This window comes from Alligator mississippiensis, chromosome 8 (genome assembly GCF_030867095.1).
Source record: "Alligator mississippiensis isolate rAllMis1 chromosome 8, rAllMis1, whole genome shotgun sequence".
Taxonomy (NCBI): domain Eukaryota; kingdom Metazoa; phylum Chordata; order Crocodylia; family Alligatoridae; genus Alligator; species Alligator mississippiensis.
This window is the reverse complement of record NC_081831.1, coordinates 36,275,440-36,298,492: the sequence shown is the minus strand read 5'-3', so window position 1 is coordinate 36,298,492 and position 23,053 is coordinate 36,275,440. Positions and strand designations below refer to the sequence as shown.

Sequence of the window (23,053 nt, the reverse complement as noted above, 5' to 3'; positions counted from 1 at the left end):
AAACACTGACAAACCATCTGTAACAGCAGTACCTGGATGTCTTTTGTCTTGGCTTTTATCAACTGTACTAGAACAACATTAAGTTGGGAGGAATCCCCAATATAAAAGAGAAACAGAATATCAGATAGGAAGAATTGTGTGACCTTGCAACCTGCAGCAATAAAAATGGCATGAAATTTAATTCTATATTTACTTGACTAAAACAAGGTTCCCCCCACCAATCATCATGGGGGAAAAACCTTTGTCTCAGATTTCTATTGAAAGCTGGGGGGAAGGGGCACAGGGGACTGGTGGCTGCTGCAGCTCTAACCCTGGCCCCGAGTTTGGATCTGGGCTAGCGTCTAGACCAGGGATAGGGCAACCCCTGGCACAGGAGCCAGAGTGTGGCACTTGAAAGCATTTTGCTTGGCACATGCACTTCGGGGCAGACGGAAGGGAAGGGGCCGGGTCTGCAGTTCCACAACAGGGATCGGGCCTCTCGTGGCTTCCCCACCATCTGCCCCTGGCATGCCAACATTTTACACATTAAGGTTGCGGGTGTTTTTGGCACCCTGCCCAAAAACATTGCTGACTCCTGGTCTAGACCTGGGTGGCCACTGCTCCTGTTTTATACCGGACCATCCTGTTTTTAAAACCTTTGTCCCCTGTCTATTTCTGAATGAGGAATGAATCGCAAGAAGTTCTGTTTTTAGTTTGATGATGGAAACACAGGTCAATCATTTGTCCTTATGATTCTATTGGCTGTGCCTAGAGGTAGGGCACTGCACAGCAAGGAAGACCAGGGTTCTGAGCCAGCCGGGGAGGGAAGGAGGGAGGTGGCCTTTCTGTGGTGGTCCTACCCTTGCTGCTGATTGGCGAAGGGGCCCTCTGGCTGCACCCACTGCTGCTGATTGGCCAAGGCAGTGGCCCTGCCCCTCACTGCTAAATGGCCAAGGTGGGCAGTGGTCCCAGTCCTCACTGCTGACTGGCTGAAGGGGATGGTGGCCCCACCCCTCACCAAGGTGATGTCCTGTGTTCTGGGGATGCATCAGTGGCCACCCTACTCAGAACCACGGCAGCTCCCTACCCACCTCCCTCCCTCACTTGCCCTCTGCAGCTTCTGCCCCTTCCCTCCCCTTACTGTCAGGAGTAGCTCAGCTCTGGTTCAGGCTGGATCCCCTCCTGGCTGGCAGAGGCTGCACTTCTATAGGCTGTGCTCTGGGAATGGTGGGGGGGCAGAGGCTTTGGGGTGCTGGGGGTAGGGAAGTACAGGTGGCAGGGGAGACAGGAAGGCTTCACAGGGAAGAAGTGTGCGTGGGGTGGGGGAGAACAGAGAGCAAGGGGTCTGCCTGACATCCCCAGTCACTACTTTCCTTGCTGCAGCAGTGGGGCAGGGGGCTGAATTCTTTAATTATAGCACATTTATACATTTTCCATGTATAGAATCTAATTATTGTGGGGGGTCATCTTAAATTCAAGGTCATCTTATATTTGAGTAAATACAGTAATATGAACTGCAGGGTCACAGATTTATAGATTAACAGGAATTTTTGCTATAATCTGGGAGTTAATTAGTTGGACATTTGGAAACGGAAGATGAGGACCCAAGCATATTAAAATTACCCCACCATGAGTATGAACAACAGATATGATATAGCTGTGAAACAAGCAAATGCAAACCTAGGATGCACCAGGCATAGTATTTCCATCATAAGTGTGGGGGGAAGGAATAATACCATTATACAGAGCACATATGGGACTTTCTCTGAAATACATGCATAATACTGGTCACCCCATGAACATATCAGGGAAGTAAACAAAAGATAGAGAAATACCTATTTAAATGAAAGAACAATACAGGCACAAAAATAATTGTGTATAAACTGGACATGACTATGAGTATATTCAGGTTGGAAATGAGAAGGTTCCCAACCATCAGACCAGTCAGGTTCTGGAACAGATGTTCAACAGGAATAGGGATGGCAAAAAAACCTATCCATCTAAGGAGGGAACTTGGTAACTTCCAGAAAGGACTGTACGGACATAAAGGTCTGCAAACAAGGGACTTGCTTCAGTGACTGAGGAGCCCCCTAGGGTTGCTTCTAAGGATATGGATACTTGGAAATAAAACTGTGTCAAAGAGGAGACAATCAGAGAGTGATTTTTCCCACTGTCATTTTTATTCTTATTTTAAGTTTCCTGCCTCAACATGTATAGAAAAGTTTACCACAAGGTCAAAAGGCACTAATTTGTTGTCCCCTAATTCTTATGAATACTGTTACAGACCTATCTCTGCTTGATGTCTATGTTTTGGAGATCTTAAATGCTGGAAAGAACAATAAAAGTAGTACAAAGGCTGCAAGTTTCCAAACCCTCATTCTGCTCTACAAGGAAAGTAACTGAATAATATCTCCCAGTCCTGACAGCAAATACAGAAAGCAGAAACTGATTTACTAACACAGTGCAAGGAAACATCCTAGAGATACTGTAATCTTGGAACTGCTAGGTCTATGCAAACATTTACAGCCTTCTAATTATAAAAAAGCTCAGATCAGAAGACTGCTTATTGAGTGGCTACCAAAACAGTAATCCCTATTAAGTAACCTGTAATCAAATATGCTATTTATTATGATCTGGTTTCGGATCAGAATTCAAAATGCTTTGCTGTGTAATTTGGGAAGGGTGGGGAAGCAGGGGAACTAGTGACAAAAATTACATAATCTTCCAGACCTGTGGGTTAGGACAAGAATTTCTGAACCAGTGAATTATGATCCAAATGCATTAACATGAGTGCCAGTGAAAGCTTACATTTCCCACTCCTGATACCTCCAGTAACTAAATTCTCTGCTTACTTCATCCTTGCACCAGGATCTCTTATTACTTAGAAAGTAGAGCAGATTGCCCAATGTTTTTAAAATGGGGCTGACTATATACCAGGTTTTAAAAAATGGATTACATAATAAACCAAACTTAAATACTTTTTTATCCAAAAAAAGTCAGAGGTTAAGCAGAGAACAGAGCTCAGCAGATCTAAATTCCCCTCCCTTGTTTTGGCTACAAAGAAGGGCTCCCTCCTCCAAAAAAAATACTATATCAGATGGGTACTCTGGATAGCTAGTTAGTTAGATCTTAAGAGCTAGGCAGTACAGGCAGTCCTCGACTTACAACGTTTCAAATTACAACCTTTTGCACTTACAGCTTTTATAAATTGACATACTGTTTCAACTTTACAGTTGAAACTGGCCAGTTTCAAGAGGTAATCATTTCTTATAGAAAAATGTAGTGGTCCTGAAACAAATCCTAAAGAGAGAACCAACCATACCTGATAAAAAGCTTTTGAATAATGAAATGATAAACCAATCTGCAAAAAACTCTGCATGAAATGAGAAGCATATGAATATGGCACTTAAGCAGTTTACAAAAACGAAGCTGTATCACATAGTATTTTACATGCTACATACTCTTTAAAATATACTCTTTTGTATGGTAGTACATGCTGTATTTGCTTCCATATTCAACATATACTTAGTTTGGCTTAAAAGATTACTAGAAACTTAGCTGATTTTATTTGTTTTGTTTTGTAAGTGGGCTAACAGCTTGATCCAGAATTCAGCTGCTTTGTATTATGAGATAACAATTTTCTGTATTACTTCTGAACTGCTGCAGATTGACAAAATGTACCTATCTACTTTACGGGTAAGGCACTTCTAATATACAAGTGTCAAGTAAACCAAATGCATTCTATTCTGAAATGCTTTCCAGAGGAGAAAATCATCTTTCTGTTTTTTAGCTGTAAACTACAGACTGCTTGGAGAACAGCTAAACTGCAGTTAACAACTTCACTGAAGCTGGCCCAGACTCAGAAGAATAAGAAAATATCATTTGGGATACCTAGTTCAACATCACGTATTTTGTGTCTCACAAACATTCCACTCACAAAATGCATGACCTTTGATTCCTACAGTAGAAGATATAGAATGTAAGAGCATGATGGATCATTTCAGCTTGTGTACCTTTTGACAGGAATCTACGTGTTCAACAGAAAGAAAACAAGGTATACATATTCATACAGAAAATGATAGAGCATAAAACAATTCTGAAAACTGCTGCTACAAACCTGCTTAGAAAGTGGCCTCTGCCTCTGATAGCTTAAGCTGCAGTTATCTTTTATATACACTCACACACTCCTTTTATCTTTCACCGCTTTCAATATCCAAGGTTGCCAGAGCATAAAAATGTTTAATAGGTAAATGATCTGCACATTTAATCTAATCAGCTACAACTGTACTGAGTTCTTTGCTGAAGACAGACACTGCAACAGGCAGTACACTCAGTAAAAGTCAAGTCTCATTTATGGATATTGTCTCTAAAAGTGTTTGAGGAACTGAAAACAAATACCCATGTGGAACAAAAGGGGTTTACATTTTACCTTGGGTACCAGCTGAATAACTTGACCGAAAGCACAAAAATAGCTTTTCCTTATTATTATTAGTAGTAATTTAAACAGATAAACTTTCTTGTATTCCTCTTACCTTTATATGTTGTTGATGTTTAGATTGTTCATGTTACAGACTAAGATCAGCTGAGCCTCATATCAAACTTCCCTTAAGACTCAAAGAGTGGAGAGGTGTCAGAAGCTCCTGGACCATTTCAGTGTGGTTGAACTCATATAACTAGAGGCACAAGAGTTGGGAAAGACTTATTAGATCATCAAGCCCATCCCTCTGCCCAGGCAAGATAGCCCTTCCTCTGCGTGGGATTCTATTAACTTATCTGTCTTATCCAGAGGGTTAAAAAAAAAAAAAAAAAAAAGACGACAGAAATTAGAACACATCTACTGAATCTTCAGCCAAGATAAAAAGGGATAAATATGAAAGGGAGACGCTTCTAGTGAAAAGAATGAAAAAAAAGACATAACATTTACATGCACGGAGCTTTTGAGAGTACTACAACATAAGCTTCAGGAGAGAGCAGATAGGAACGTATTCCTAAGGAAGCACAGTGACGGCTGCTATAGTTAGATAATAATGACATGCAATGCACAAGGTGTTTACAACAAGTAAAACTTGATGATCTTTCAATCCAGTTATTAAAATGCTAGCAGGTCTCATTTCAAGGAAAGAAAAACATTGAACAAAATCAGTTAGCATCCATATTTTTTTTAAAGAGTAATAAGTGAATCTATGAAATCTGCCTAGCTTCTAGGCAGCTGGCCAGCCATACCACAAAACCACAGGTCACAACTGGCACGCTGGCACTGGCTCCAACTGCTACCACCTACATTGTAATTTGTTTTGTGGACAAAGATGATTTCACATCTCACTGCCATCAACCCAGCACCCTTTACAAATTCTTGCCCTAATCTAAGTAAAAACATTTAAAAAAAATTCTAAAATAATTTTCATCAGCCATTTCAAAACATTCAGTGGCTGATAAATATTCATTTATCCTTTACTTTTCTACAATGGTCCAGTGGAAACAAATGTTTCCAATTAGTGACTTTAAATGCAGGAAATAAGACATAATTTTAGCATTGCAACCAAACCTAACCAACATTTGCATAAAGGGGGGGGAGGGGAGAAAGGAAGAAAAGAGAGAAAAACTAAGTTTCCGTAAAGCAATCAGAGGGAAAAAAAGTACATTGTCTGCAAGTCTCAGAAAGAATAAACATTTGTGACTGGTTTCCTGGAAACACTTGCATCTTAAATCAGGTACGTCTATAGTGCTTTACACAATGCAACCAGCTCTCCCGAACTGGCACCACTAGAATTAAGATAACCTCTGTGAAGGGAATACTATTAAAAAGATGATCACTCCAAAGGCTGACCAGGAAACATCTTGAAAATTGCCACCCAGCAACAAAAATAAATGAGAGAGTCTGTTATTAAATCATACCAGGTGCCAATAAATCAATCATAAACTAAGTGAAATAATCATTAGGTACAGACCCCTTGGAAATGATGGACATCTGAAATTACACGGAGGACCACAGTGCATTTTCTAAAGCAAAATGTCAGCAGTTTTAAGGGCATATGGAGCACATGTTAACATAGTTTAATCACTAATTATAAACAAAACAGAAGACTTAAACTCTTGTATCAAAGTGGATTAAATTTCCCTGTAGAGAAAATCTGCATTTACTGTACTACACTGATGCAACTGACTGCTTTCAGCATTGGATTTCAAAGGTGAAAAATCTATCCACCCCCTTTCTTGCCCCACCCACAAAGGTTACTACAATAAAATCAAGTAGGTAATGATAAAGACAGAGAGTATCAGTTTTACAATGAATTTTGTTAGGAATAAAAGCAACATACTGAATATGTGGAGTACAGCACCGAATGCTTGAGTTAAAGCCTGCTTTCTGGTAATCTTACTGAAATCTGCCAACTCACATCACTTTACCAAGACTTTCATCTCCAGATTTCTGTTGAAATCCCCAAGCACATGACTCTCCCTACAGTTCTCTTTTCCAGCAGACTGATCAAACCCCCTTGTTCTCTCTCCTGTTGTACATGGGCACATTTACTGTGGTGCTTATGTGGCTGGAATGGCAAAAATGGAGCCCTGTTAAATTGGGACAACTACTAGAATATCCCAGCTATGTGCGCAGAGGCTCATTCTCAACATGACAGGGATGCACTGCCCCCCTTCTGGAGAAAACGAAAAAACACCTTACAAAAAGACCAATCATTCCCCGATAGAAGCACAGAGCTGTCTGCTGTTGTTTACAGATAGCAGGATTTGAAGTCTTAATCCCTGCTTGAACTTTGGGTCACATCACGTTATACAGAAGTGTGCTTACAAAGATTTGAAGCGCATAGAAGACGGTGTCAAAAATTCATCTGTGTGCAGAACTTCTGTTTTGATATTATATAAATCAGTGCAGGTTCAGTGACGTGATAGTTACTACCTCTCCCACTTCTGCCTCTTTTACTTCTACAGACAAAGTCATACAAAAATTAAATAATTCTAACTTCCTAAAGAATCTTCAGCATTAATTTTATAATATAATAATATATCAAAATATACTCTAGGTTTAATTTAATTTAATTTTTTCCCCATAATGCAAAACCTTTGAACACTTTGGTAATCTCCCCCCACCATTTTCTCCTGTTGTATACATGATGGGCAATAAACAGATATTACACTGGACTGGATTCAATTCATGATTGAGCAGAGAGCATAAGAATGATCTTATAGCAGTGAACTCTAGTGAACTGAGTTAGGGACTAAAAAAGAGTGTGGCCTTAACAGACATTTTGGCTTTCTCTTCTGTAAGCAATTTATCTGCTTCTTACAGGTTCTGGCAAGGTTAGAATTTACACAATATTCTGAGGATGGGCAAGTAATGTACAAGTGCTTCACATTAAATTAAGTTGTCCATAGTGGATGAGGAACAGTACAGGCTTCTCTATTTCTGTTGAAGCCATGTAAACTGATTTTCTTTTTCCATATTTCTGACTTCACTGTAGGGAAACACACGCACATTACTAGCGAGCCAGCCATTTTAACAGAACATTTTGTTACTTGACAGTTCAGCTCCCTCATCAGTTACTGGTAATCCTGCTCCCACAGCCAGTTATGGCTGACTAACTGGTCTGTATTTATGTTGCTTGGCAAGACATAGCTTCCTTTGGAAAGAAAGGTCAAGCAATCCCTTTCCCACACATCTCTTCACCGTAGTCCCTCATCTACAGAGAATTGGCTGAGACTCCCTTTCATATCCAGTCAACATCATTCTTGATATTTTAAGGAATCTTAAAAGTGTATTAAAAACAGAAGACCAGGATAATATACATCTGATACTAGCACCATGGGATACTGCTAGAAAAAGCTGAAGTCTACAGAGACAACATTATATATCTACCCACATCACCTAAGTGATCACTTGGCTGAGACTGGAAAATACTAGTATTATTTCAAGGATTAAAATACATCCAATGAATTAATCATGTCAGTCAGATGCATGTTGACCAAATAATCTGCTGCTGTGACTAAAGCAATTTTCTATAAAAATTGTGCTATCATTTAAGGTCAGAAAGTAGTGCTGTCTGGATTAATCTGTAAAAATTGTGCTATCATTTAAGGTCAGAAAGTAGTGCTGTCTGGATTCAAGTAGTCTATCAGATAGTTCAAAGAGCTAGAAATTCCTTCTCTCCCTGAAGTGTAACCCAATGAAAAGAACTCAGAATATCAGATAAAGTGGCTAAATCTAGTTTTGACAGCGATTCTGTTTAAACCCACTGGGGAGAGCTTGAGGGTAGTAAGAGTTCAGGCTCTCTCTCTCTCTCTCATTGCTCCAACTCTTTTGCTAACTTATAGAACAGGCCACACAAAAATTATAAGACCACAACAGTTTCCAAGCAAAATACATGGACTGTTTCTTCCAGTAAATAACTTTAGAATGATAACAACAAGCCTAATCAGAGAGCCAGAAAAATTAACAGACTTTCACAAGCAGACAAGGTTCTTTGGGTAGATGTGATATTTTGTTTATTAGGCCAACTAAATTGTTGGAAAAATTGTTCTTTGCAAGCTTCCGGGCACAAACACTCTTCTTCAGTGTTTGTGCCCAGAAGCTTGCAAAGAACATTTTCTCCCAACAATTTAGCTGGCCTAATAAAAAAGATATCACATCTACCCAAAGAACCTTGTCTGCTTACGTCCTTAGACCAACATGGCTATAACCAACAGACTTTCACAAAGCAGTTTTACTATAGAAATTGAGTCTTTAAGCCACAAAGAGCAAGAATTAAACAGCATTTTTCTTCCTGAAGTCTGAGACATGACAAAAAGGGAAGCATTAATATACAGTTCTTCGAGGAAAAGGGAGGGCTGCATAAGATAGGGGAATATACTGAAAATGGTCAACAGACAGTACTCTCACATATTTGTAACTGGAAAAGAGCTTAACATGCCACTGGCAAGTACATGCTCAAAAAAGTTAACCCCTTTGAATTATACCTCTTGCTAGCTAAACAAGAGAAAACAGGTCATTTAAATTCTGACCACATTGTCGTTAATCCAAAAGATGCCCTCCTCCTAATTACACAATTAGATCTTTCAAAGGAGAATTATTTTCTCTGCCACTAAGTTTTGGCCACGCAGTTTTACTAGTGGCTATTTGAAATTCCTTTCTTTAAGAGATACAATCTTGTTAGTTGCCTCAGCCAGGAAGTATTATTATCTGCAATAATTCTAAAGAGAACTTGAACACAGAAATCTTTCTGATCCATATGAACAATATGTGCTGCATCAATTCACACAGGAATTATTTTTCACATCCAAAGCATATTTGCATGCCTCCTTTGGTTTTTGCAGGTACAGTCTGTTGATTCATCCTTTAAAAAAGGAAGAGCTATTTGATTACTGGAAGAAAATATGGTCAAGATGCAAGAGATGTGGTTAGTGCTCTGCAGAGACGTCAACAGTCACAGACAGAGCTGCCAGACCTTGTTTTAGGCACTTAGCTAGGGGTGTCTGGAAGACACGTGAAGACAATGGGCAAAGTGTCCTGGATTCAATCACAGCTGTGCTGTTAGATATTAAACATTTGAAAACAGCTCAAGCAGACAGAAATTAACTACATTTAGTTAACTAAATTTAACTGCTCAGAAGCTGAGCAGCTGTATCTATTTTTCTTTAGGCAAGTCTCTCAACCAATTTTGTAATGCACTTATGTGGCTCTTGCAGTACACTGGAAACTGCAGACCTGTCTTTGGTCATTTCTGGAACCAATTCTACAACTGTGCCAAATATCCAAATCAGAATTATACTTCTTCAAAAATGGGGGCCCCCTGGATTTCAAAGATGTAATAGTTCAGAAGATATAGTTGCACAGAAGATATAGTTCAGAAGATATAGTTGCACTCTCACTTGAAACCTGGCTACCTATAGCAATAGTGAAGCAGGAAGAAAGGAAAATTAAATGCATTATCAACTGTACTATCAGATGCAAAAGTCTGCCTGAGCCTAGCACTGGAAACAGTGAGGAATTAAATTAACAACTGGCAGGAACCGCTCTCCTTTCAATGGAAGTTCAACTTCTACCAAATAACCGGGGACTAAATATGTGCACATGAGACGGATAAATCTCTAGCATACCAAATGAGCCAAGAGATGTACTTTACATAACCTTGATCAACCACTAGTCAACTGATCTTTTAGTGACAAGAAGCAAATTAGCTAGAAGAAAAAAAAACTTAAAACTATTTCACAAACTACAGATAAGTTGCAGTGATTTGCTATTAATTGAACCAAATTCAGAAAGGAAAATTATAAAGTTCTACAAGCCAAACAGAACAATCCCATGAACAAAGGCAGACTGGGAAATGATGGGCTAGGCTGCACTGCTGAATATGAGTCAACAATGTGCTCAGGCAAAATAAATATATAAGTAAAGCCAACAGCATTTTGGATTGTATTAACAGAACTGTAATTTGAAAGTCAAAGGAAGTGATTATTCTTCTATTCAACATGGATGAGACCTTACCTAGAGCACTATTTCCAGATTTGGGCACTGCACTTCAAGAAATATGCAAGCAAATTAGAAAGAAATCATCATAAAGCCACAAAAATGATTAAAGATCTAGGAAATGTGATTTATGAGAAGATTAAAACATTGTTATTTAGAGGACAGTAGTAGACTATTCTCTATGGCTAGAAGGGACAAGATAAAAAATAACAGTCTTGCAACAGGAGATATTTAGGTTGGATATTAAGGACTTTCTAACACTGAGAGAGATAAAGTATTGCAACAGGCTACCTAGAGAGGTTGTGAAATCTTCAGCAAGGGTGGGAGGTAGAAGGAAATGACTTCTTGGGGCCTTTCCAGCCCTACTTTTCAATTATGGGAAACTCTCATACCAAGAGGGCTTTATTTTTTTAAACTAAAAAGCCATTTAAAAAATGTGATGACCGTATATTTTTGCTAGTCCATTTTTAGAATCTGTAGATTTCTTGCAGAATTTGCCATTATTTTGTTTTCCCCCTGCCTGTGTCCAGACAAGAAATACTTCCCAATGTGCAAGACAAGGTCCCCCCCCCCCCCTTTTTTTTTTTTTTTTTAACAGCTATGCCTAAATTGCACTATGGGTGGGTCTGAAATTGCTTCTTTATACTCTTTTAGGCCAACATACAGGACTGATACACTCCCAAGATTTGTGCAGTGCGAGAAGTCAGACCACTTCATTACAATGGTCCTTTCTGACCTTAGAAGTCTGTATCTCTGGGGTGGGCAATTATTTGGGCCTGTGAACCACATCGGGAGTTTTGATGAGCTGTTGCGGGCTGGGTCATCCCACAACACTCACCAAAAACCCTATGTGGGGTGGGGCTGCAGGTGGGTGGTGAGTGGGATGGACGGGTGAGGCCGGGATCATGGAGCAGGGTCACAGGGTGGTGCTATCGCAGGGCCAGGGCCCATGGCAGAGCTGCAATCCACTGCCCGCACACCCCCGCGATGGGTGCAGGTTGCACAGGCGGGGGTGGACAGGGCGCAGATTGCGACTCTGCCCCGGGCTCCAGCCTCGTGCTGTCATTGTCCCAATATCCCGGCCCCAGATGCAGCTCCCCACCTGTCTAGCCCTGGGCCTTGATGGTGCAGCTCCCAGCCGGTCACCATGGAGACCTCAAATCAGGGGGCGGGGCCAGGGCCAAGGCAGGCCTGGGGCAGAGCTAGGGGGAGGAGGGAGGACTGTCAATGTGCTAGGTCTTGGGAGCAGGCCGTGGGTGCGGGGGGTGCATGCAGAAATTGCCCGGGTGGTGTGGTCTGCAGCTGCCCGTGCAGCGCTTTGCAAAGGGCAGAGCCCTGCCCGCGCTGCCCTCCCATTGACCTGGCCCTTGCCAGCATGCACAGCTTAATGGCAGGGCTGCTCCTGCTGCCCTGGTGCTGCTCATCTACCTGCAGCAGTTCCTCCTCCTCCTGCTGCCCCACTCCAGGAGGGGAGGAAGCTACAGCCAGCCAGGCCGCTCCTGCCCCAGTGCATAAGGCTTCAGCTCCCAGCCACCTTCCATCCACTTGGCTGCCAGCAGCTGGTTGCTCATCAAGCCAGGCGGGCAGAGCGGGTAGAAGGCAGCCAGGAGCTGTAGCCAGAGCCCCATGTACTGGGGCAGGAGCTGCCTAGCTGCAGCTACCCCGTCACCCAGAGCAGTCAGAGCAGAGGCAGGAGCAGGAAGAGAGGCAAGGGGGGCTGAGGAGCACCAGGAGAAGCCCCCCCCCCCAGGCACAGTGCTGGCTGCCTGGGGCTGGGTGGGGCTTGGCCCCGAGTACAGCCATGGGACTCTGGTAAAGCATGTATTAGACCCTAGGGAGGATGCCCATTCATTTCTCACCTACATAGAAAGCAATGGGCTTTCTCGTTAAAAACACCACACTGCAGAATACGGCACCAGTGAACACAAGCCAGGTATACCATTTCCCACGACAAGCCTTAGAGCAGCACAAGTCAACCTTTTTGGCGGCCACAAAACAGCTCCCTCACCTCCCCGGGATGCCACTTCTCTCCCCTTCCCTGCTGCTCCCGGCCCTTATCCCTGCCTGAGCCGCAACACGGCTTCTGCTCCCGCCCGACCTGCCGCTGCCGCTGCATTGCCTGTCCCTCCCGGGGCCGCGGGCGAACAGGGGCGACGGTTACGGCCTGAGGACGAGCGAGGAGATGCCCCGGGGCCGGTGGCACAAGGCGAGCTCGGAGGGGCCGCCCAGGCCCGGGGGCCGCGGAGAAGCGGGGAGGGCCGCAGGGTCACCGGGGGGGGGGAGAGGGAGGGCAGCAGCGCGGGGCGGGAAGGACGGGCCGGACGTCACGGCTGGGGCTGGGGCTGGGGCTAGGGCTCCGGCCCGGCCCCGCCCCGCCCCGGGGATGCGGCTTTTCCGGCCCGCTCGCCCAGCAGCCTCTCCCGGCGGCGGCACTCACCTACCAGCAGCCGCGGGCCGGCAGCGCGGACCCAGGAGCGGCCGCGCTCCGCCCAGGGGCGGAGCCTCCACATCACAGACAGCGGTGGCAAGAGCGCCGCCGGACCATAGAGGGCGGCGGGCTGGGCTGGGCGGGGCGGGGCGGGGCGGGGCGTGCGAAACTGGTCGGGAGCCGCTCGCCGGGACACGCGGGGGCGGGGCTGCAGCTACCCCGAGACTCCCCGTATTGCCGGGACCCGGCCCAGCGCCGCCCCGGCCCCGACCCCGGCCCCGGCCCCGGCCCGCGCAGGTCGGCGCCTCGCGCCCCTCCGAGCTTCCCCTCCCCTTGGCCCCACCCCGGCTGCGCAGGGCCGGCGGGCGGCGCGGGAGTGCCGGGGGTTCCGTTCCCTCCGCCCGGGCGGTGCCGGGGTTGCCATAAGCCCGGGTCTCCCGGACATGCCTCTGTGCTGCGTCCAGGCGGGTTTTTTAAATCCAGGCAAACGTCCGGGATTCCCGTTTCGGCCGAGGCCGCCGCCGCCGCTTGGCGGAACTACCGTTCCCAGGGCCCCGCGCGGCCTCAGCTCGCCATGTTGCTTTGCTCGGCGGGGCGGACAGCTGGGAGCCGAGCACAGAGCGGCGGGGTGGCAGCGCCAGGGGGCGGAGGGTCGGTGGGGAGGGAGTTTGGGACTGCAGTTCGGGAGTGAGGGGCACTGGCGGGGCTGGGGGCAGTGGATCTGGGGTGGGGCAGCAGCAGGTGCGCGGGCGGGGGGGCAGGGCTGTTGCTTGGCGGTGAGGGGTACCAGAAGGGGCAGGGGCACTGGCATGGGCATGTCACTGCCCCACCCCCCTCCCCCCGCCAGGTGTCCTTTTTGGACCTGGAAACATGGTGATGCAGGCGGTGGGTCTGTTGGTGCTGGCACCGGGCAATGACCTCAGGCGTGGGGGAAGGGGCAGCTGCACAGGCGCAGCGTGCCCCAATCGTGGCCCTGCTCAGTTCCACTCCCTCCCACTTCAGACTTTTCTGTGGGGGGGCAGCACACCTGTGCTCAACTACCCCCCCCCTTTTTTTCCGCCTCCGCTGCATGGAGCTGCCAGACAGCAGCTAGGTGTGGCCGAGACCTTATCATAGATTCCAAGAAGATTCCCGGCCAGAACGGCTACAACAGGCTGGGGCCTCCCAATTACAAGAGGTCATGCCAGGCTGTCCTCTGAACCATTGAGGGCAGCATGATGTGGATAGTGTCACCTTACTGTTTCTGGTGGGGGGGAGGGGTACAAGCCTACGTAGAGTTCATGGCACATGCTGGACGTGACAGTGCCACATGTCTCTGTGCGGGGTCATCGGTGTCGTGTGACGCTGCCCTTGCCTAGTGCAAGGGCACGTGTTGTATGTGACATCACTGCATCCCCATCCCTGCCTGGTGTCACCCTGTGCGTGAGTGCTGGGGCGGGGCAGGGGACAGGGGAGCTCATGCATTGCGGTCACGCACCTGGGACCTTTCTGTCCCCTCCCCTACACAAGGTCCCTGTGGGTCCCATGGCTCCCTTGTTGCAGCCTACCTGTAGACCAGCCGGCTGCATCCTGAGTGGCCCCTGCACCTCTGGGTAATTCACCCTCACCCTCCTCTGTTCAGGTGTGGTGCACTGGCCTGCTGGCCCCATCTCATGGGCCTGGAGAGATGTCACACCGGGGCCTAATCCGACCCAAATGGGAAGGTTGTACACATGCCAGCCTCCTTGCTGAAGCCTACGGTACCAGCCTTCAGTCAGTCATCCTTAAGCACTGACTTTGCTGGTCTGGATGTGGTGCATGGGTGCCTGAGACTTTATTCCTGAAACAAGTGCTCTGCTCCTAGCTTAGCAAGGGCCTGAGGTCTTGCAGCCACCAGAGAAAATGCTACAAGGACATGCTGAAGGCAGATCTCAAGAAAATGGGTGCATCAAGTGCTGGGAGGAGCTGGCTGCGAACTGACTCCAATGGTGCCACAACCTCAAGCAAGCAGCTGCCTGTTTTGAGGTAAAGCATCTTGTCCCAAAGCTGAAAAGAGAGAGTGGGGAAGAAAAAGGAGAGGATTCTCTTTCAGGAAGACCTGCAGCTTCTGCAGATAGGTCTGTGGCTCTTGAACAGTGGTGATGCATAGGGGGTGCATGGGGGTGCATGTGCACCCCCTGAGAGTGCTGGTGCATCTCCTGACCTGCCGCGCTCACTTATTTCTGCGGCCACTGCCGGAAGCGGCTGCAGTGATTGCAGTGTTTGGCTGCAGCAATTGGCCACCGCGGGATTGCCGGGGGGGGGGGGACACCCTCCCCCACCCCTGGTCAGCTGGACTGGTCGCATGGGGGGCACATGCCCCCCCTGACAAAGGTGTCACTAGTTGCCCATGCTCTTAAGTCACCACAAGACCCATCACTCAGCCATGTAAGAGATCATCCTCGAGTTGAGGGATTGCCACTGACAACCTATGCAAGACAGACCAGCCTCCACAGACAGGGGTTGCAAACACTTTCCTTGTAACTGGTCACATGCACCTCTCTCCTTCCCATGCACTGCAGCCACCCCCACTCCCGGCTTTCCTGGGAGCTGTAATCTGAAGGAGTGGGGCTATCACAGCTGTTCAGGCTGTGCCCTGGTTCCATCTGCTGTTATGCCTGTTACTCATTATAATCAAAACAGTTGAATTCAGGCCGGATGCCACTGAATGCCCTAGGGTGTGGTCACAGGGTCACTGGCAGCTGGTGCAAGTCATTGGAAGACAGTGGCCTGCCCTATTGAAGTTGGTACGTTCCATAACCTAGGTCTGAAAGGGAGCAGCTTTGCAATGCTAGGAGGGCATGTAAGAAGTATTGAACTTCTTGAATGCTTGTTTTCTTGTGTTTAAGACTTAAACTTTAAGTTGAACACGCCTAGGGTGAGGTGACGCATTATATTTAGACCAAGCAGACATTAAGGGCACGTTTCAGCATTTTATGTGCCCTTACTATCTTAGCATCTGCATGTTAAAGCTCGTTAACCATGCTAAGTGTCCTCTGCATGTCTGAGTTCTGCTGCTTCAGGCAAGAGTTGATGTAGGGCTGTGCTGCCTAGCTTCTATTAGAGTAACTTCAGTCCGCTCCATGGAGATAAGCAATTTGCAGTCTCCAGCTGCCCAGAATACTCTCCTATCACCTCTTCTCCTCCCTCCCCAAGCGGGGATAGAGCCCAGGTGTCCTGGTTCCTAGCTCCACCCTCTAGTGGCAAATCGGAGCTGTGCAGGCAATACACGGTATTGATCCTTCACGTGCAACAGATCACAGGCAGGCTTAACTGTATAACTATAACACTAATTTAGTATGGGCTAAGTGTAATGTGAGTCTGCGTGCTGTATGCGGAAGTGTGGCTTGCAGGTAGAGCTTGGTGAAAGTTTTTCTACGCATATTTAACTTCCTAAAAAATGGAGTTGGGAGGTGTGGGGGAAGGGGTGGAGTTGGAACTAAAAGAAAGTGAAATATTTTGCACCCACAAAAAGGTAAACAAATATTTCTTTTTGGCCATTTTCAAAGAAATGTTTCATTCTGGAAATGCTAAAACTTCTCATTTCAACATTTTGAAGTGTTTGGGCTTTTAATTTTAAATAGGGAATTTTCTTTTAAAAGTTTACTTCAAAAAAAGGAGAAAGTAGGTTTCTAAATAAAAATCCAGAAAATAAGACAGAGAGAATCATTTTGGACTAAGGACAATATTGTGGTTTGATACAGAATGGGTTTGATTTTGTTTTGACAAAAATACAAATAAACCTTGCTTTATTAAACCCGAGCTGATTTTTTTTTTTTTTTCTTCCTGATATTTCTCTCTGGCTACAAAACTGGGGAAAAAAACCCACTCTTCCCTTAGCTTCACTTGCGGATTAAATTTGCCAAGAAAAAATACTTGCTTCTATTATGGCATCAAGGGACAATTATTCAATATATTTTGGCTTGAAGTCTCGTTTTTTGGGTTCCCATTGTTTTAGATCCCACATGAATGACAGATTGAAAGATACATATTGCACTTTGACACGTTGTGCCATGGTCACATCTCACAGTTTTTAGGATAGTCCTCCCAGTTTTGAACATATTGCACTGTGCCAGCCCATATTGCCTTGGGCTCAGCCTGATAATTTTGGTCTCCAATGGTGACCAAACAGTACCAAATTTACTTAGAGAAAGAGAAGGAGAGCTAGCTGGTATATCAGATGGTTATGTTTATAGAATAAAATAGGAGGTCAAAGAACAAATAAGGAGCTTTTGAAACTTGAAATGGTGAGAGACTTTGGCTGCAAGAAAAACAAGCAATGAAAATGCTACTCATTATTGCAGTACAAATAGTTGATAATACAAAAAATTATAATATCAATTGTTCCTAAACCTAAGGCCTGGATTCTGTGCAAACTGACTGTGGAGTTTTTGTCTGCCCACTAGAGGGCTTCATTGTCCAAGGATTGGTAGACTTGATTGCCATGTTTCTTCAGGGGAAGTTTATGTAGGATTGTATACTACATCATGTAAGAGGACACATATCTGCAGTTCTGAATAATGCAGTCAGAAACTGAGATGTCTTGGCCTACTGGTCTGTCATTCTCTGTTCTTGAAATTAGGTATATTTTGCTGTCTCCAGAGTGTTCACTTAGCTAATGGATTCCAGTGCAACTCTGCTGAATATCTTCATTCTGACTTTCTCTCTCCTGCTCTTTCACTTCTCTTTCTTCCCACTCTATCTGTACACCTCAGTGTTGACCTTCAGCACATCTTAGTGTATCTGCCCTGTTCTCCCACATGCACTGTTGGTGCACTTCAGTCCTGAGGCTGTCATATTCTAGTCTTTTTCCCCTCAGTATCTACCATCTTTGCAGCAGGGCAGAAAACTATGCCAGTCTACATTAGGTTTGTTATGTTCACAAAGAGCCAGGCCTGAAAACATCTATCCTCACTTGTGGCACAACAGGACTCTTACTTTGAAGAATAAACTCACAGATGGCTTGGATGAACAGCATGATTTCTTTTCTGTGTGCACCTTTCTGTGAGGTAGTTCAGAAATGCCCTTCTGCTTCCCTATTGTTAGACATCGCCTTAGTATAAAATGCCAGTGACAGATAAAGCTGGAAGATTAACATGCAAGTGTCAGAGCATGCAACCACTGTTCCTATGCCTACAGGTGAGTAAGTGTTTCCGCTTACATGCTGAAGCATCCGCTTATATTCTGTTCAGTTGCATTGCATATGGTGATAATGTAGCGGGGGAGACAAATGTGAAGTCTTTGCTGCTCCCTGGATTTTCATTCACCAAGGTTCTGAAGTTCTTCAAACTGCCTGTTGTAATCTGGATTGATACCTTCTTGGTTGGTGAAGGCCAAAGGATGGGCATTCTGCCCACTGCTGCTGGGGTTTCTTTTCCTATGGAAGGGCATCTCCCAGTGAGCACAAGCCGTATTGAGATGTTCCCAGCAGCATTTGGAGTCCTCAGATCTTTTTAAACCTTTTTCTGATGGCTTTATACCTGGATGCAGTACAGAAACGATGCTGCTTTCATTGGCTAATGATAACAAAATGTCCACGTTTCTTTTATATCTTAACTTTGATACCATGTTCTGCAGACCCTGAATCAGGTCATTCTATTATCACGATAAGAAAGGGGTACTGCTTGTTTCTAACACTCAGAGCCTTTCTGGAAATAACAGAATATAAATAATGATAATTTATGATGATGATAAAAGATAGCAGTAACAGCAACAGCAATCATAATCATTGTTGTTAGTACTACTACTATTATTATTCTTTAGCTCTCTATTTCTATTTTACCTGGTCTGGACAGTTTAGTCACTTTCCTTGGGTCTAGGCTAGGAAAGGATTTGGATGAGAACCTGGCTAGAGGAAGCATAACCCAATTTGGACCAAGAGGATAATGGTAGGATTGGGGGTACAACCAAGTGGTTGAGATGATATCCACTCCTTCACTTGAAGGGATATGGCCACCTTTTGCTACCAAGACCTGATGTACACACAGATTTGCATGGGTTCACTGGAGGTGTGGCTTTAAATGGATAGAGTGGCACTACCACCACAGTGTCTGCTGCTTGCTAGAATCGCACAGGGCAAGGTACAGAGAAGTAGGCAAAGAAGAGTAAAAAAAACATGTAGACACCACAATCACATGTGCTTGATAGTCACTGGCCATTGCATAGTAACCTATCTGCACAGTGGATAGGTGTGTGCAAGGATCTGATTCTAGTAATCAGTGGAAAAAAGCTTATACACATAGAGTGTGGTTGCAGATTCTGGTGCTGATAAGTCGCTGATTCTACTGAGGAGGCACACCTACATGAGACACCACACGCACGGTAGACTAATTCTACTGTGCATTAGCACGGCATGCTACTGTGCAGGAACACCTGTTACTATGCTTCTAGTTAGTAAACCACTGCACGTTAATGCACGTGTAGACGTGCCCAGTAAGATTCTAACAGGAGGTAGAAAATGCCTGAAGTACAATGCTTTGGGGTTTTTTGCTGCTAACATATGACTCGTTCTATTACTGTATTTTCTCACAAAAAATATACTCCAGAATATAATATTTGTTTTTGAAAGGCAGAACGAAGAAAAAAAAAATCTTTCCGTGTAGTAACTGAGTAGCAGCAGCTAGGGATCTAAGCCTGCTTATTGTTCTGCTAACTGGGCGCAGCTATACGAGACATGCTACTGTGCAGTAGAGCAGTTTACTTGTGCAGTAAGCATCCACATCTAGATGCCGTACAGAGGCCCAGTGTGCTGTCACGGGGGCCATGTTGGCGTCCTCCCTGATGCCACACACTGCCTCCCGGGGCCCCAACTGGTCCCAAGGAGACTGTGGACTTGATAGTGTTGTGGGGTGAGGCTGAGGTGCTCCCCCAGTTTGTGCAAGGCGGGTGCTCCAACACCCACATTTATGAGGGGCTATCAGGAAGTTTGCAGCAGAGTGGGCATGATTGGTCAGCACACCAGTGCTGCAAAAAGGTCAAGGCCTTGCAGCCACAGTGGGTCACTGTCACCAACCACAACCACCTATCAGGGGCTGCCTGAAAGTCTATGCCCTCTATGTGGCAACTGGATGACATGCACCCTGGAACTGTGGCTGCAGCCATGCTGTGTTCTCAAGCATGGGTGGCCTGCCTGAGCCTCTGCTATGGCCTGGCACCTGCAGTGATGCATCACCAGGGGAGTCCCCCTTGGACCACCAGGAGCCTGTCCTGCCAAGCTCCCCATCCCCAGTGTCATCCAGCAGCTCTGGGAGCCCAGGCTACCACCTGCTCTTCCAGCTTCATAGCCTCAGCCCTGCCCATGAGGCCAGGCTGGCCATGACACTGCCAGCAGTTCCATCTCCTCCCTGGAGTGGGCCCCTGCCCAGGCAGCTGGATGCCATGCCCCACTGATGCAGGTAACCACCGGGAGCCACATGCCCTTGCTGCCAATGGGAATCTATCTGAGCTGCCAGGCGCACTAGTCCTGCCCACCTGGTAAGCCCCACACTGGGGGGAGGGCCTTCCCATGACCTGGCCCCTGCCCCTGTCCTAGCCCTCCCCTCCCCCGACCCAGCCTGGCTGTGCTTCTGTGGCCACTGAGTTTTACCCCACTTCCTCCCTCCACAGTATGCAAGGAGGCAGGAGACAGTGCAAAACTTTATTGAGCATCCTGTGCCCCTGCAGATAGGTGGGCATGGGCATCATCTGCTGAGTTACACGTTGATGCCAGCAGCGATGTCCTCTGCTGTGGGATGCAGGGATATGTGATGCAGCCACAGGTAGCCCTGCAGGTGGCAGCGGAGGTTGCGGGCCAGCACGGGCTTGCCCACTGCACCATTGAAACTCAGAGTCCTGTGCCAGGTGCTCAGGTGTGCCTGGGGCATCATGGCCAGCAGCAGCAGCAGGGCATAGTGGGTCAGAGATTCATAGATGTCAAGGGCTGGAAGGGACCTCATGAGATCATCAGGTCCAGCCCCCTGCATTTGGGTTGGAAAGACTACTGGGGTCAGATGATCCCAGACAGGTGTGTGTCCAAATTTTTTTGAAGATTTCCAGAGTAGGTAATTCTATCACCTTTGGGGGTGTCTGTTCCAGACCATGGACACTCAAACCGTACAGAAGTTTTTCTTTATGTCCAATCTAAAGCAATCTTCTAGCAATTTATGACCATTATTCCTTGTCTTCCCCTGGGGTGCCTTGGTTGACAGATGCTCCCCCAGGCCCTGATAGGCACCTCTTACGTACTTATAGGCTGCCTCCAAGTCCCTTATAAGTCTTCTCTTCTTCAGGCTGAACAGTCCTATGTCTTTCAGCCTCTCCTTGCATGGCCTGTTCTTCAGACCTCTAATCATACACACAGCTCTCCTTTGGACTCTCTCAAGCTTCTCCACATTCTTCTTCAAGTGCAGCGCCCAGAACTGGATGCAGTACTTCAACTGCAGCCTCACCAAAGCTGAGCGGGAGGATGACAACTTTATTCTTTCTTGAGATGCACCAGTAGATGCATGCCAGTGTCTTAATCGCTTTGCCAGCTACGGCAAAGCATTGGTGGCTCGTGTTCGTTCTGTGGTCTATCATGACCCCCAGGTCTCTTTTAGTTGTGGTGTTAGCAAGTGTAGCACTGCCAAGCCTCTAAGTGTGTTGCGTATTATTTCTCCCCAGATGGAGAACTTCACATTTCTTGGTGTTAAACTTCATCAGGTTTTGATCCGCCCACCTTGCAAGCCCGTCCAGGTCAGCCTGTATCCCCAGCCTATCCTCCAGCATGACAAAACTCCCCCATAATTTGGTGTTATCTACACGCTTTGCAAGTATGCTTTTAACACCCAAGTCCAAATCATTAATGCATGTTGAATATGTTGAAAAGAACTGGTCTGAGTACTGAGCTGTGAGGGACACCACTGGACACCATGAGTCATGCCGACTCAGTTCCGTCTATTAATATTCTCTAGATCCTGCCTTGAAGCCAGTTTCCTAGCCACTGGACTGTTAAATTGTCGAAGCCTCAGTTGCCCAATTTTACCATGAGGACATTATGGGAGACCAAATCAATGGTCTTTTTGAAATTCAAGTATATGACCTCAACTTCATCTCCCTTATCCAGTGGCGAGTTACCTGATCGTAGAAGGAACTTAGGTTGGTCAGGCATGACCTGCCCACAACGAAGCCATGTTGGCTGTCATCTATAATGCTGCCTTCAGCTAGCCTATTACTAATGGTTTGATAATTTGATAATTTTTTCCAGGATTTTTCCTTCTTTCCTTTAAGATAGGCACCATATTGGCCCTCTTTCAGTCTTCTGGAACCTCTCCTGAGTGCCACAAGTTCTCAAATAGCTTTGCCATTGGTTGTGAGAGGATGTCAACCAATTCTTTCAGCACTCTCAGGTGTAGTTCATCTGGTCCTGCTGACTTGTAGATATCCAGCCTCTCCAGATGTTCCCTCACAATATCTTTACCAGGTATGGATGGGTGATCACTGCCACCTTGATCGTTTTGTATCCTGTCAGGCAGGGTAACACCCTTAGACAGGTGGAATATCAATGCAAAGTATTTGTTTAGGAGTTCAGTTTTCTCCTGGGTGTTGGTTATCAGCTGTCCCATTTTGTTCTGCAAGGGACCTACATTTTCTTTATTTTTTCTCTGACTTCCTATGAAACGAAGAAGGACTTTTTATTGTTCCTGATTTCTGTTGCCTGTTTGAATTCAGTTTCTGCCTTTGCTTTTCTAAACTGCTCCCTGCAGGTCAGGCACCTCTTGGTTTGTGCAAACAGCTCCTCATACTGTATCCTGGACACTTGCAGCAGGGGCATGCTCAGGGCACAGTGCCAGCACAGTAGGGGCTGGCCCCTGGACATCTCCCTGAACCCCTGCGGGGAGGGTGGGGGCGCCGGCAGCTCCACATCCCAGTCATCCAGGAATCCTGTGACTCCTGAGCCTGAGCACTGTGTGATTGGCAGCAGCACAGGAGACAGGCTGGCCTGCAGGAGGAGAACAGGTGGAGTCTGTCTGGAGACATGGCAGCAGGTGCTTCCAGGAGCCAGGCCTTTCCTGGCCTGGGAAGGGGGCAGGGGAGGCAGGCTGCCTGCAGCCAGCACCAAGCATTCCACCAGCCCCTGGGGAGTGTGTGGGGTAGGTGCAGCGAGTGAACTCAGACTGGTGGGGTGGTGGAAC

General features: G+C 46.3%; 1 protein-coding gene and 1 long non-coding RNA gene across 5 annotated transcripts in view; both read right to left on the bottom strand.

Moving 5' to 3' along the window:
- The window catches only part of TMLHE (trimethyllysine hydroxylase, epsilon), a 32,810-nt gene extending 19,816 nt beyond the window's left edge, over nt 1-12,994 (bottom strand). Inside the window, exons 1-2 of one of the 4 annotated variants that reach the window (XM_014609933.3) lie at nt 12,894-12,994; nt 4,512-4,652 (exon numbers count right to left, since the gene is read on the bottom strand). The gene's annotated coding sequence lies outside the window, so the exon portion shown is untranslated. Of the gene's footprint in view, nt 1-4,511; nt 4,653-12,464; nt 12,487-12,554; nt 12,819-12,893 lie in introns of those variants that run through there. The other 3 variants (XM_019481902.2, XM_019481901.2, XM_059732638.1) reach the window with 3 other exon arrangements.
- Nucleotides 12,995-17,037: 4,043 nt separating this feature from the next.
- The window catches only part of LOC109281793 (uncharacterized), a 47,494-nt gene continuing 41,478 nt past the window's right edge, over nt 17,038-23,053 (bottom strand). The window contains exon 4 of the long non-coding RNA XR_009463925.1: nt 17,038-18,382. This is a non-coding gene — a long non-coding RNA (uncharacterized LOC109281793). The remainder of the gene's footprint in view (nt 18,383-23,053) is intronic.